The 13,160-nt window shown below is 42.8% G+C and overlaps 1 long non-coding RNA gene across 1 annotated transcript; it reads left to right on the top strand.

The window, feature by feature from the left end:
• Positions 1–6,375: 6,375 nt before the first annotated feature.
• On the top strand, positions 6,376–12,718 carry LOC114017773 (uncharacterized). The gene is made up of 3 exons (XR_003563017.2): positions 6,376–6,465; positions 11,498–11,547; positions 12,633–12,718. It is a non-coding gene; the product is annotated as an uncharacterized LOC114017773 (long non-coding RNA).
• Positions 12,719–13,160: the final 442 nt, after the last annotated feature.

Below are 13,160 nucleotides of genomic sequence, written 5' to 3'. Positions count from 1 at the left end.
TGCTTTATGGAAGCAATGTAGATAGAAAACTTCTTAGTGTCGCAGCTCAAAAGCAGCATGCGTGTCCTTACCCAGAAATGGGAGTAACTGTCATTAATTTTTGAAAGACTTGGCAAAAAAATGCTATTGCATTTGAGATACCGTTTGATTCAGAGAACTGGCTGTGTCTTCCCAGGTAAGTGCTGTTCGGGTCACACTGTCTGGTGCCAGCTGCCCACCTCACGAATAAGCACGTTTGGGGCTTTAAGATTGCTATGTTAAACATAAGATAGACCAAGGATTATCCAAATTCACGTGTTCCCTGCTTTCCAATTGAGTCTCATGTGGAGCTATTTGAGTTAGGGATTGGATTAATCCAGAACCATGGCATTTAACGTCCTTCAAATATTCTGTTACAAGCGTGTGTCTGGACAGATTTGCAAGGACATAAGCGTGGCTGGGATGAGTCAGATCCAAGATGAATTTAGTCCAGGCTCCTACCAATTTGGTACTGGCTGGCTACAGATATCTATGGAGCAAAGAGATAAAAAGGACCATATAGGGTCACTCTTCCACCTCCAGCAATGTTTGTTGGAGGGACTTTATAGAATAGAAGGTTGTCTGCTGGGTCATGGGGCTCAACACCTTGTAATGGAAGTAAGGTTGTTTGACGGCCACTGATTACAGCTGGTATTTTCAGGGTACAGGAGTTCCAAGACGCCCCCTCACCCCAGGGCAGCCTGGGCAGGGGCTTGTCAAAAACTCCAGCGCTGAGCTGGAACTTGCTTCTGTAAAAGCTTTGTGGTAGCCTGCCCACTCTTCCGTCTTTATCCTTGTGGCTGCTAATAATTTTTCATTATGGTTTCAAACAAGGTGCCTAGTGCTAATTACTTACTAATTTCTAGATTTGTTGGTCTTCCCGTGAGCCCCTTGGAGAGTGGGCATCCCGTCTGTGATCCTTCCTTCCTCTAACGCTGCAGCTGGCGCAAGCAGTAAGTTTTACATCCCGGTCAGCAGTTCAATGAGTCCATCACTTAAACTCTGATACCCTTTGGACAATAGCACAGGAAAATATCCTGTGGTTAATTACTGTGTCGTATTTACCCCAGGACAGAAATAGGAAGAAAATACAGTGGATGGACACTTACACAACTAGAACATTATTTTTATAGAGCTTTTAGACCCAACTAGCAAAACGTGTAGCAGCAGTTCATCAGCTGATCTCTCTGTGGTATTTGGTTTGGTCTAAAACCTACATCTAAATAATGGTTTTACTACACCAGTGCTCAGCCATTCCTTTTTTTTTTTTTTTTTTTTTTAATAAACATAGAAATGAAGGAATCTCCCATTTCACTCTCTAAATTCTAAAAAACAGAGAACAAGAACGTGCCCTATCTTAGACAAGACAGGTTTTCAAGCAGCCAGTTCCATCCAAGCCCATGAGTCCTCCCTCCCCTTCTCCTCCCCAGGACCACATTCCTGCAAAACTTCAGTTGAAGTCGCTTTGTTATTTCCAGCGTGCTCTGCCAGTTTGCAGCCCATGCCATGACACAGCATTCCTCGCGCTTTGTTTGGGCTGCTGCGATTTTGGAGCTGACATTTAGCAAAACTGCATGAATGCCTCACTAAGACAAGACTCCTTGTTGAACACAGTTAGCTGAAGCAGCAAGTTCCAGGCACAGGCATGAGTGGGGTGTGCAGCCATGGATCCCAAAGGGAGTTCCCCCTTTCCTTGGGGTGTGGGGCTTGTCCAGCCATGGAGCTCACTTTGGGCATAGTTTGCATCTTGAGACAGACAGACAGAGCACAACCTTGGAGAGCAGGGACTGTCATCTACCTCAGCGCTTCAGGGGGCAGGCGGTGGGGGGAAGGCTTTTCCAAACACTATAAAGACACTCATCATGTACCCATGAGAGGCTGAGCGCAGACGGTTTGGACCAAAACGGGTGTCTGGGGGGACACGCTGGGTGTCTTTCCTTTCTAGCATCCGATGTAGGGCTTGTCTTCACTGAATCCAACAGAAGCTTCGCTACCCACTTCAGCAGACCTGAGTCAGGGCTGCAATATAAAGTATACTGCAGCTTATAGTATAGAAGTGTAAGTGTATGTGTGTCACTTAGTGCTGATACATCTCTAAATTAGCAGCAAATGCTCTTTCTAAGCCATCACAGTAAAAGTTGTTCACAGCAAACCATCCACTCTGCCAAAGGGGGCAGCTTTTGCTAATAGAGGCTCATAGGTGTTGGCTGGGTAGGTGAACTAAATGGTAAATGTTTGCTTTCTACTTGGCAAATGTCTGTCATAGCCCTGCTAAGTAGCCAGAAACAAATTATGTGTGAAACTCAGCATCCGTCTCCCTCTCTCTCTTTCTCTCCTATGATTGGTATTTGTTTATGCAGCCCAAGCCTTTAATTTAATTAACGGGAATATGCTTATTTTACAAATTATAACCTTGTAATCTCCTTAGCAGGAAAAAAAGGAGTATTTTTCCTATGAGCTAGTCTTTGTTGCACATCGTTTTATTACCACCATTGTTGTGGCGCTTTATTTCTTAAAAACTATATTAGACTTTCGGATCTTTTCCATTAACTTACAAGTGGATTTTGTCTACAAAAAATAGATGGGAAAGCTGCAAAAACATCCTGAAGCTGTGTGTCATTAAACAGACCTCTAGAGTACCTCAATTTTTTAAGTGCTTGCGTCAAATACAAAATGAATTAGCACTGACCGGTCTTAAACTTTTCCTTAGCAGGGTAACTGAGCAGATTCTCCCCCAGTGTCACTGTTTTGAACCCAGCTGTGCACTGAACGCTTTGGGAACATTTTGTAGATCCCCATGAAATGGGGGTAAAAAAATGAATAAATATTGGTAGCTAGCTGAGATATTTTTAAGTATATGTATCCACAGACACCTTCACAGAGGTGGTTGTATTTTTCTGCAATCCTTCAGCACAGTGCATAAAAAGCATGTGCTGGTTCTGCCTTAAACATGGATTTATGACTGTCAGTTCATGCACTCTTCCCTTTTATCAGGAATATATGCTTTGGTGCACTCTCACTACCAACATAAAGAAATATTTTTATTGATGGTCACGTGTAAAGGCAATTCTGTGAACACAGCAGCTCATACAGGTGAGTGCCCGGCTGTGTCCCTGGAAATCAGTAGGCACCTGGAAAGCTAGCAGGGCTTTCCACAGAATCCAGAGGGCAGCTCGTGTTTGATGCTGCTATGAATAGAACTAGAACAAATTGGCAAGCAGATGCATATTTGCTTCCACTTTTTTCTTAATTAACTTTTGGAGAGTGTAAACAATGAACAAATGCAAATTTATGCTGCATCATCTTCCAAAAATCTAATGGAAAGAAGCTTCAGATTTATGTCACCAGAAGTGAATATGGTCATTTTCAGGCTGCAATTATGGTATCTACATGGACATGGACAACTTCTTACTAACTGCATATATATTCCTTCTTTCTGCATCTGTTCACCTTTCTGTAAAAGCCACAACAAGGTGATTACAGCAGTATTACGGATTCCAGATATTATTCCAGATACACAGATTCCAGAAGTATTAATCTCTGTGTCGGTGTGGGTCATTCAATGACTGCACTGGTAGCCTTATTTATTTTCTCTGCTCGTTATGCAGAAGAGCAAGAACATTTGTTTAATCACTGAGGTTTAAACTAATAATATAGAATATGCTTCCAAGCATGTGTGTTCCCTCATTCTGCAAGGTCATGAATTCACACTCACCTCCCTTGCAAGCAAGAAGTACCAGAAGATCCGTTTTCCACCAGTTAAAACCTGAAATGATATTTGTTATTTTTTTAGCTTTTATTCACAAAATATTTTAACTAATCTACTTTTCTGTTCTTTATTTCGTTGGGTACCTGTGACTACCAGTAAGCTGAGGCTTAAAGGGTCCAAATAAGACCTAATGAGATGTGATAATTATGTGACTAAGGCCACCCCAGTATGCACAGGAGGGTTTTGTTTAGAAACACAGTAGTTACAGTCAGATTTCTAATGTGAACATTGGCTTTGTGATATTTATTGGATAATAAAAAGTGTAAAAGCCCCAGACTGAAATGGAATGTCTCAATTTTTAACCTTGGGAAGTGTTTTGATAGACTTTCAACATGTTAACCATTGTGCTTGTATTTACTCTTTTATTCCATATTCCAGACTAAGATGTATTCCAAAAATTATAACATTTACTGAACAAGCTCTAGCCTAGCACAGCCTGGGGAACAGTCATATGAAGTACCTCATTCCATGAAGTCACATTTTTTGCTATTTACTAATCATTAATCCAAAATATTAACTCTGGGACTCATTTGCCAAGGCAAGAAATAAAATGGTAATTTATGGCTGGAATACCTATTCTATGATTTAAATTTTGGATATATGTGTGTGTATATATACCTATTCAAATGAGCAAATTAAATAACAAGAACTAATTTAAAAAACTGACTGTCTTGGATGTGGCCAGTGCTATTGGAATAAAGATTTGTGGAAGACACTAAACTTCTGAACTTTGAGGTCAAAGACTTTCAGTTTATTTTACTATGTAATTTCTTAGGTTTCCATTTACAGATCTGACTTCAGCAATGTTTCTGCATTCAAATTTTTTAAAATACAGTCACTACTTATCACAAAGCTACTCATAGAGATGCCCATCTATATAGATAACTTTCTGCCTGATGCTTTGATTATTCCATCAAGGCATATCTTCTTTGCACGGCATAGGACTATCATAGTGATATTTATAACTTACATAGTTCTATAAATACATAAGTGCTTTTCCTTGACCATCCTAAGCATGCTAAAAAACCCTGTGCTGAAATGCCCATGCTGCAATTGCCAAAACAGATATGATCCAGTGAATCATATCTGATAAGGTATCAGGGAGCACAAAGGACCTGGGGTTTATGCTTTTCTGGCTGGTAAACAGACACTTGATGGTCTAATTCTGCTTCCATCAGGGTCTGTGGCTAACGCACCTTGCTCTTCAGGCAGGCGTGGGTTGAACGCCCCGCTGCCGTGGCTGGGTCACTGCTCACCAAAAGCTGGTTTGATTCCCTCTGCAACCCTCAGATGCTGGGGAGAGAAACTGCAAAGGTCTGAGGGAAAGGAGGTATGTGGGTCAAAATAAAATACAGGCAGGTGAGAAGTTCTGGGCTAACCTGAAAAGGAACTTGAACTTTACACACAAGGTGAAGACTGAGGGCAGATACCGACCAGAGCAGCAAGGAAGAGTCTTAAACAAAAATAGACTCAGACTAAATATAAGGAAGATTTTTTTTTTCAATGAGGGTGAAGGAACACTAGAGCAGGTTGCCCAGAGAGGTGGTAGATGCCCCATCCCTGGAAACATTCAAGGTCAGGGTGGATGGGGCTCTGAGCAACCTGATCTAGTTGAAGATGGCCCTGCTCGTTGCAGGGGGGTTGGACTAGATGGCCCTTCCAACCCAAACCATTCTGTGATCCTATGAGTCTATGAAAATAAACCCCCCCTGACAAAAGCTTAGCAGACAGTCCATGCCTATAGACATCTGCAGGAAGGAATCAGAGTCACAGGGTCGGGTATAGGTACGAGTCGCTCCCATGCTGCCAGAGTTTGTATCACTGCTGTTCTGATCTGCACTATCCACAGCAGCAGGACCTGGCACGTGCTTGGTTAAAGCTTGAGTGTCTTTGGCCTTAACGTGATTCATAAGGTCTCCAGAATAAAACATAACAAAAGACCTCAGGGGAAAGAGAAAGAGTAGAAAAGGTGGGAGAGAAAGGGAGGGCAATTGGAGGCAATGCAATGCAGAAACGTAAGAAGAGATGGGTAGAAAATCAGAGCAGAAGTATACGGGGGAAAAGAGAAATGGCATGATGAGAGGAAAAGGTGTCAGCATGGGATGATGTGGCAGAAGGGAGGGTGCTGAGCTGGATGGAGCGGGTGTTTCTGGACAGCAGCGTCTCACTGTGTGTGAGGGGAAAGCCAGGCATGGGCAGGGCTGCTGGGGAAAGGCAGTGCCAGTCACGCGGCCCTGGCTGGGGAAGGTCAAAAACAAGGGAAAAAGCAACCGAGGTAATTGTCCTTAGGGGCTGTGGAAAAGCTGTACTAAATTGCAGCCAAAGTTATGGCTGTTGGCAGGTTGGACCTGCCCAGCCGTGCGGGCACGGCCGCTCCCGGAGCACACACTGCGGGGGAGCCGAGGTCATCGCACCCCAGTAACCTCCTGGCTGCAACGCTCGTGCCCAGGGACATCAGCCTGCTTATCTCAAACCTCGTGTAAAGGCGAGGCACCAAGGAAAAGACACTTTGGCTCCAGAGTGAGACCATAAGGATGAGATAGCAACCTAACTGCCTGGGTTAATGTGTAACTCCTCACGGACAAGCTCCTGCTTGCAGTAGCATCAGGGTTTCTCGGAGCAGGATTCAGCATGGAAGGTGAGCGCCGGGGAGCTGTACCATGCCCTTTACCCACCAGGTAATACAGAGCCACTCGGCTGGTTGCCATTAGCTGGGAGGGGGAACAGAGGGGTGCCAAGACCTAGCAGAGCAGTGGCCCTTACCCCAGATGGTGCCCAGTGGAGGAGCAGAGGGTCTCCCGGGTCCCTCCTGGCTGGGGGCTGCCCTGCTGCAGGGCTGGGAGAGGGCTTGCAGAGGCTGTGATGGTGTTGGGTTTCAGTGTTGATGGTGGGCATGGGGAGGCACTGGAGCAACCTTGGCTGGGTGGTGAAGGAGCCCCATGGAGGCCATCCATCCCCCTGTGCTGCTCAGGCATGAGCTGCTGCCAGCCAGCCTGGGGCAATCCCCACCCTGGGCAGGGATCAGAGCGGGAACCCACTTATCACCTGGCCAGGCAAAAGAGCCTATAAAAGGGGTTTATCCAACAAAAGCTCCAAAAGGTCCCTTATGGGTGAGCTCTCAAGCCATCAGTCGGAGGCACACGGCTGGACATTTCTTCTAAACTTCTTTAACAAGCTCCCTAGAAGGCTGGGGTCTTTCCCACCTCTAATGGATGCTCGTCCTGCAGGTGGTACTGCCTTTCTTCTCACAAACACCCTTAACCTCAATGACATTAAGCAGCTGTATTGGCCCCAACCAGCATTACAAACACTTTTCTTGAAGGCACTGGAAGCAAGCAGATGTAGCTGCAGAGATAATGAAAAAGTATGTAAATAGTAGCTCCCCAGAAACCACAGAGTTTTACCAAGTGGCTTTGACACTTGCCAAACACCTTTAAGCTGATAAAGATCTGATTTGTACTTCAGAGGTAACCTGATTAGCAACCAATTTGAATCTGGAATATGTTAATTGGTACAAACATCACTAAATCACTTTCTTTAACCTATATGAAGTAGTGTGAATGAACGATAGTGAAGGTCAACACCTCCTGGGGACTCATAGAGAATGAGTACTTCTGTATCTATCCACAATAAAATAGTATGATTAGTAATAAAATGTAATTGCATGTAGACACACAGAATGACACTAGGAGTTACCCAAGGTCAATCCAGCACTCGAATTTGAGAAAAAACTTAATTAAACCTGCCCAAACACTAAAAACTGGTCATGCACCACCTTTTTTTGTGAGGAGTCCTGCCCCATTCAGCGCCCAGTACAGATGGTGTTCACTAACCAAGCATCCATTCCTAGCTTTAACCTGGTCAGCCTCAAGCTGCACATCTTGCTGCTCCCACGCTCTTGCAAACTCAGTACCTGCATGTCTCACAAATTTTAATATATTAATAGATTTATTCTGAACAGTGTTTGAGGACAGCTTGGAAACAGGGAGCTAAAGCACAGAGATATTGGTGTCAAAAAGGTGCAGTAATATAAACTGCCCAGGCTGAAACCTTCCTGGCATGGTATTTCCTAGTGCTTGTCATTACCCATCATTTAGATCCACAATGCAGCTGCAGCTGAGTTGTTTCAGGTGCTCACCATCTTTGCCACATGTCATGGTGTCACGCCGGGCATTCAGAAAGGAAGGGCTGGACCACTTGTTGCACCACGCTGCCAGCATCACAGGTTACCTGGTGACAGAGGTGACGCTGACATCTGATTCTCCATCTGCTGCACTGAACTGTTCTTTCCTCAAAGCCCTTGCATTTGCTATTTAATTTCTGCCTCTGTAACAAAGCATTTAGGGAACCTAATAACAACTGTTTTCATGTTATTTACTTGCTTTACTCCCAGCACACGACCGTTCAGGTTGCAGGTCCATCAGCAGCAGGAGAGCTTGCAAAGAGATGGTTCTCAAAATTCTGTTTGTCTTTAGCACAGACAAAGCATATGTTCTAATATCATGCTCAAAAGGCACCGCTTGAGAAATATCTTTGAGAAATGTCAGATCTTTTTTCCTTTTTGACATGCTTGCAAAAAGGAAAAAAACAATCATACTCAGCTTTCAGGAACATTTGTTTGAATTTTATATATTATTAGACTATAAATTGTCTTGAAAATTAAAAAACTATCAACTTTTTCTATAGACAGTGCTAACTAGCTTCTTTTTAATGTACAATGAAACTTACAATATAAGAAATTGTCACTGGTTTATGTTAAGTAATTGTCTGCCTTAAGTGACTGGCCACAGACATGTCTTGCCATGATATTGAGTTGATTTTTAAAAGAAATTAATTTTTAGGACAAACACTTCAGGGTAATATTTCTTGTTTGATGTCTGTAAATCACGGCCAGTGCACAGGAAAATGAAGTCGTGCTATGCCTCCCTTTTGCATGTTTGATTCCCTGAAAGCAGCTAGACATTATGATTTTGCACTACTCCATCCATGCTTAGATATTTGGTAGAAGAACTGGGGTGGTTTTATTTTGGTTTGGTTTTTTTAGCTTCAGACTGGATTTTCTACATTAAAAATCTATTCTCATCTGTGCTTGGCAAGCAACAATACTTTGTGTCATATAAAGGGAGCTGCAGTGTTTCGGGGAATTCCTTTTAACTTTCTGGCTGAAGGGCTTGCTAGCCTTTATCAAAAGACTCCTCATCCCTTAACAGACTCTCTTTAATTGGCCACTTGCGTGGTCAGTTAACATACTGCGGTGGAAACCAAGTGGCAAAGTGTGAACAACCAAATCTGGCACTATAAACTCAGTGACTGCTCTGAAACCTGTGGCTATTTATATACAAGGCAGTGTTTTGTCATGCTGATTTTTATGAGCACAGATTAGATACAGACAACTTGGTAGATGTCACAGATGAGTCAGAAAATGTTAAGCATGGACCATGCAACTCTGCAAATGAGTGATCAGGCTTGGAGCCTTATCTCTGTCCTTCCCCGGCAAGCAGGGGCACGGCACAGGGCCAGGCTGGCACTGCTCCTCTGCTGGTTATCCCACAGGAAAGGCTGGACCATCACTGGATGGAGGAAAACATGCCTGGCTTACAGGAGCTGTCAATCCATCCTCAGGAATGGGGTCTGGTTGTCCTGCACAACGGAATGTTTGGCAGAGGATGGCAGGAGCCTTGGGCATGGCTGGAGCACAGCAATGCTCCCAGTCATCTCAGAAATGTCGCACCATGCGATGTATCAGAGCCTTTTTGCGGGGGGTTAAATTTATTTTCACCTTTAATACATTTCTTTACCTCCAAAGGCAATGTGAGGAAAGCTGGCTTAGCAATGAAGCAAAAAATGGGTGATGCCAGAGGAGGACCGTTTCTCTGGAGTTCTCTGTGACATCTCAAGCTGCTCCATCTGTGTTGGCAACAGGCCCTTACAGTTCTGTGTGGGCAGGACCACACGTGCAGCACCGGTTCTTTAGGTGCTATGAACCTGCAAAGCTACTACTCAGAAATCTCACCTGCCTAAGAGCCAAGCCTTAGGATTTATCTCCAATCTTAAAATTGCAATTGGATGTCTCCCCCATGCTGAAACAAATTTTTATCCCTGGACATAATCTTTTGTCATAATTTTGGAATATCTGGCAGTAATAATTTACTTTTGTTCTTTTTTTACAAGCATTGTAAACAAAAAAGTTAATTATGAAAAATTATTATATATGTCTGCATGCCTATTTATTCTGGCTCTATTCATAGCAGCATTAAACATGCTGCAGCTATACTTGTCCAGTTAAAAAAAAAAAACACCTGTGCTACATATTTATAGACTCTATACAACTTTAGAGGGAAATTGTTCTTACTCAGAGTGAGGGCACTGGACATTCCCAGCTCAACTATCACCTTTGCCTCTCTAAGAACAGGAAAAAGAGCATCACTCAGTGGAAAATGAAGTAGAGAAGTCTGTGTCTTGGGGTCTGGGTTTCTGTTTTGTATGGCACTTACTCAGCTGTCAAGGCGTGTAAGATCAAACTTGAAAACTGTCATTCCCGTTATGTGTCCTTCCCTAATCCTAGGAAGGGGGTAAAACTGAAAGTACAGGGATTTGACATAGCATGTGCATGTATGTACAAGTGCGCATGCGTGAGTATTTATAAATAAAAGTTGTGAGAAAAAATCTTGCCATAAGGTGTGCTACAAAGCACTTCATATTACTATACACTGCTTGCACGAGTATAATCACTTACTGTAAAAGGAGACAGTATCTCAAATCAAACAGGCAATCCTACAGTCTCTTGCCTTGGTGGAGTCCTGCTTCACAGAGAGAGCTCACAGCACTCATTAAAGCCAAGCAAAAGGCAATCAGGTTTCATTCCTAACAATGACATCCAGCAACATAAACTCCAAAGCTGGTTTGTGCCTCTGCTCATTAATATTGGAGCTAATATTAAAAAGCCACCGTTGCTAATAACCACGCAAATAATACGTTACTAGCACGTGGCAGATGCAGGCGTGCGTATCTGTTACCAAGCTCATGAAGCTGGGCTTTCCTGGATAATTTCGACTTTGGCAGAGGGAACTTTAGCTGAGTAAGAAATCCAGGCTGTCATTCATGAAGTAGCTGGCATAGGTGCAAAGACTCCCCAGTCTTTGGGAAAGTGAAATATCATTTTTCTTTGCCTTCCGTTGCAGGATGCATTCCCTTCTGAAGAGTTAAAATCAATACCAGGGTGCCATACGTTGTAAACGTTTATCATTTATTATGTGTTTAAATGTGCACAGCACATACACCACAGTCTTGAACAGCACCTGTATAAAACTACAGACAGATTCTGGTGAATGGTGAAAGCTCATACCATGTAACATTGTTATCAAGGTTTTATCACAATATTTCAGAGTTACAACAACTACCTCTGAACATATCTTGTGTGAGGCTGTCAGTTGCGGATCTAGTGGAGTGAAAAGTGGCAAACAAGAACCATTCCCAGAGAGAAGCTTTGCAATCTGATTTTGCTATCTGAAATCTAGAACAAAATCATCGGTTGTCAGAGGTAGCGGTGATAATTACACGATGATTACTCACATATAGAAAACATAGAAAGTACAGAAATCCCCCGAATTACAGGAAAAAAAAAATTAAAAATCCTTAGGCATGACATTTCCTAGGTGTTGTCTCTTGATTTGACTTCCTTTTTCTGAATTGTTATTTTTGCTTTGACAGCAGCTGCCTTAAGATCTGGTCCTGGTCTGCTCTGGTCTTACTGAACTTTGGTGAGTAGGTTTTGTCTTCAAGGTCATGTGTAAATAGAGGATACAGGCAAGTCTGTATACTGTTACAAAGGAACAAAGGCTTTTGTGTAGGAATGTAAAGAGGAAAAAAACCTGAACTCAGATTTGCATGTAGTCAGAAATAACTGGTTTAGATTGGAAGATGATCTGTAAACATCCTCTAAGTCATCAAACATTGTGGTTAGTCCTGGTTCCCACTTAACATACTGATGCCCCAAAGACGATGTATCTTTTAAAGAAAAGAAAAAAAAAAAAGACAAATGGATCCTTTTAGTGATTCCCCCATAATCAAACCTGTCTTTTCCTTCATCACTTTAGAGACATGAGTTACACTTGCAAAATATATAAAGAAAAATATAGGGTTACTTGATGACGATATAGTACTGCAGCCTGACAGCTGTCTGCAAATATTTTCACCATGATTATCCTTACTAAAAGTAAACCACTGGGTAAAGATAGCTCAAACGTGACAAGGCTCAAATAGGATGCAACCAACTCTATCCTGAATACTTTTGGCTACATATGGAAAAAAAGAGATTTGGGATTACGATTGTTCCCCCAGGCCCTCCTCCAGAACTGTAAGACCAAGCAGAAAAGCATGTACCTTCCTTCCATGCAGATTTTGTTAGGAGACTGGCTTTGAGAGTTAGTGAGGTAGAAATTAAGCAACTTTGTCAGGGAATGAGACAGAAAAAAGCAGCATATTTCTCCTTCCAAGTACTGCACCAAAAATAATAAATAGTACAAAACAACCTCAATTCCTAGTAATCAATCTAAATTCTCTCTGTGGAGCTTGTGTTTTCTATGAACCAGCAAATGCTTTCACCTTTTAAAAACTTATGAGTATTATAGAGTTTCACAAATTTTGAAAAACTAATGTAGTCTCCAAATGTGAGAGGGAATTTGATTTGAATAAGGTATAATTGGTTCCCGGTTGTGTGTTTCACAGTGCGCTCGTTGGGGGAGGGACAGACATATTTTTTTTAGCCTAATGCCAAGCAATCACATCAAATGTAAGCTTCCATGAAGTGCCACAAAAGATCATATGCTCTGATTTATCTAAACAGAAAGAACCAACCCAAATCCTGCTGAGTTTATGTAGGTGTTTCAGCCTCTCTACCGCCCGGCAGCTCTGAGAAGACGGACTGCAGGAAAGTTCAAAGTTCAGCACTGGCAGATCTAAAAACAGATTTGTGGGGTAGCTCTTCAGCACTGTGCTTTCTGTACCGAGGTAAACCGATACTGTTCCAATTAAATAGCAACGCCGCACAAAGGAGGTCAGGCATTGTGTGTGGCTCCGTGCTGGCATCCCACCCAGGCACCTCCACCACCGCTCCTTCTTGGAGGCCAAGAGCTTCTTCGGGAGTCACGGGGGGGTTGTAAAACACACAGAGGAGAACAGAGCCACCATAACAAACAAACAAATGTGTACAACAATAGACACCTTACAACACACAAACAGTGCAAAACATTGTAATAGAGGAATTGGATTTCATGAGGTTTAGGACACGGAGTAGCAGCACACCTGTGATAACTTAGAAATGAATTAAATAAACCAGAAAGCAGAAGTCTTCTACTGTTGCACCACAAAATGA

The sequence above is a fragment of the Falco cherrug genome, chromosome 10 (genome assembly GCF_023634085.1).
Source record: "Falco cherrug isolate bFalChe1 chromosome 10, bFalChe1.pri, whole genome shotgun sequence".
Lineage (NCBI taxonomy): Eukaryota > Metazoa > Chordata > Aves > Falconiformes > Falconidae > Falco > Falco cherrug.
This window is presented reverse-complemented; position numbering and strand designations above follow the sequence as displayed.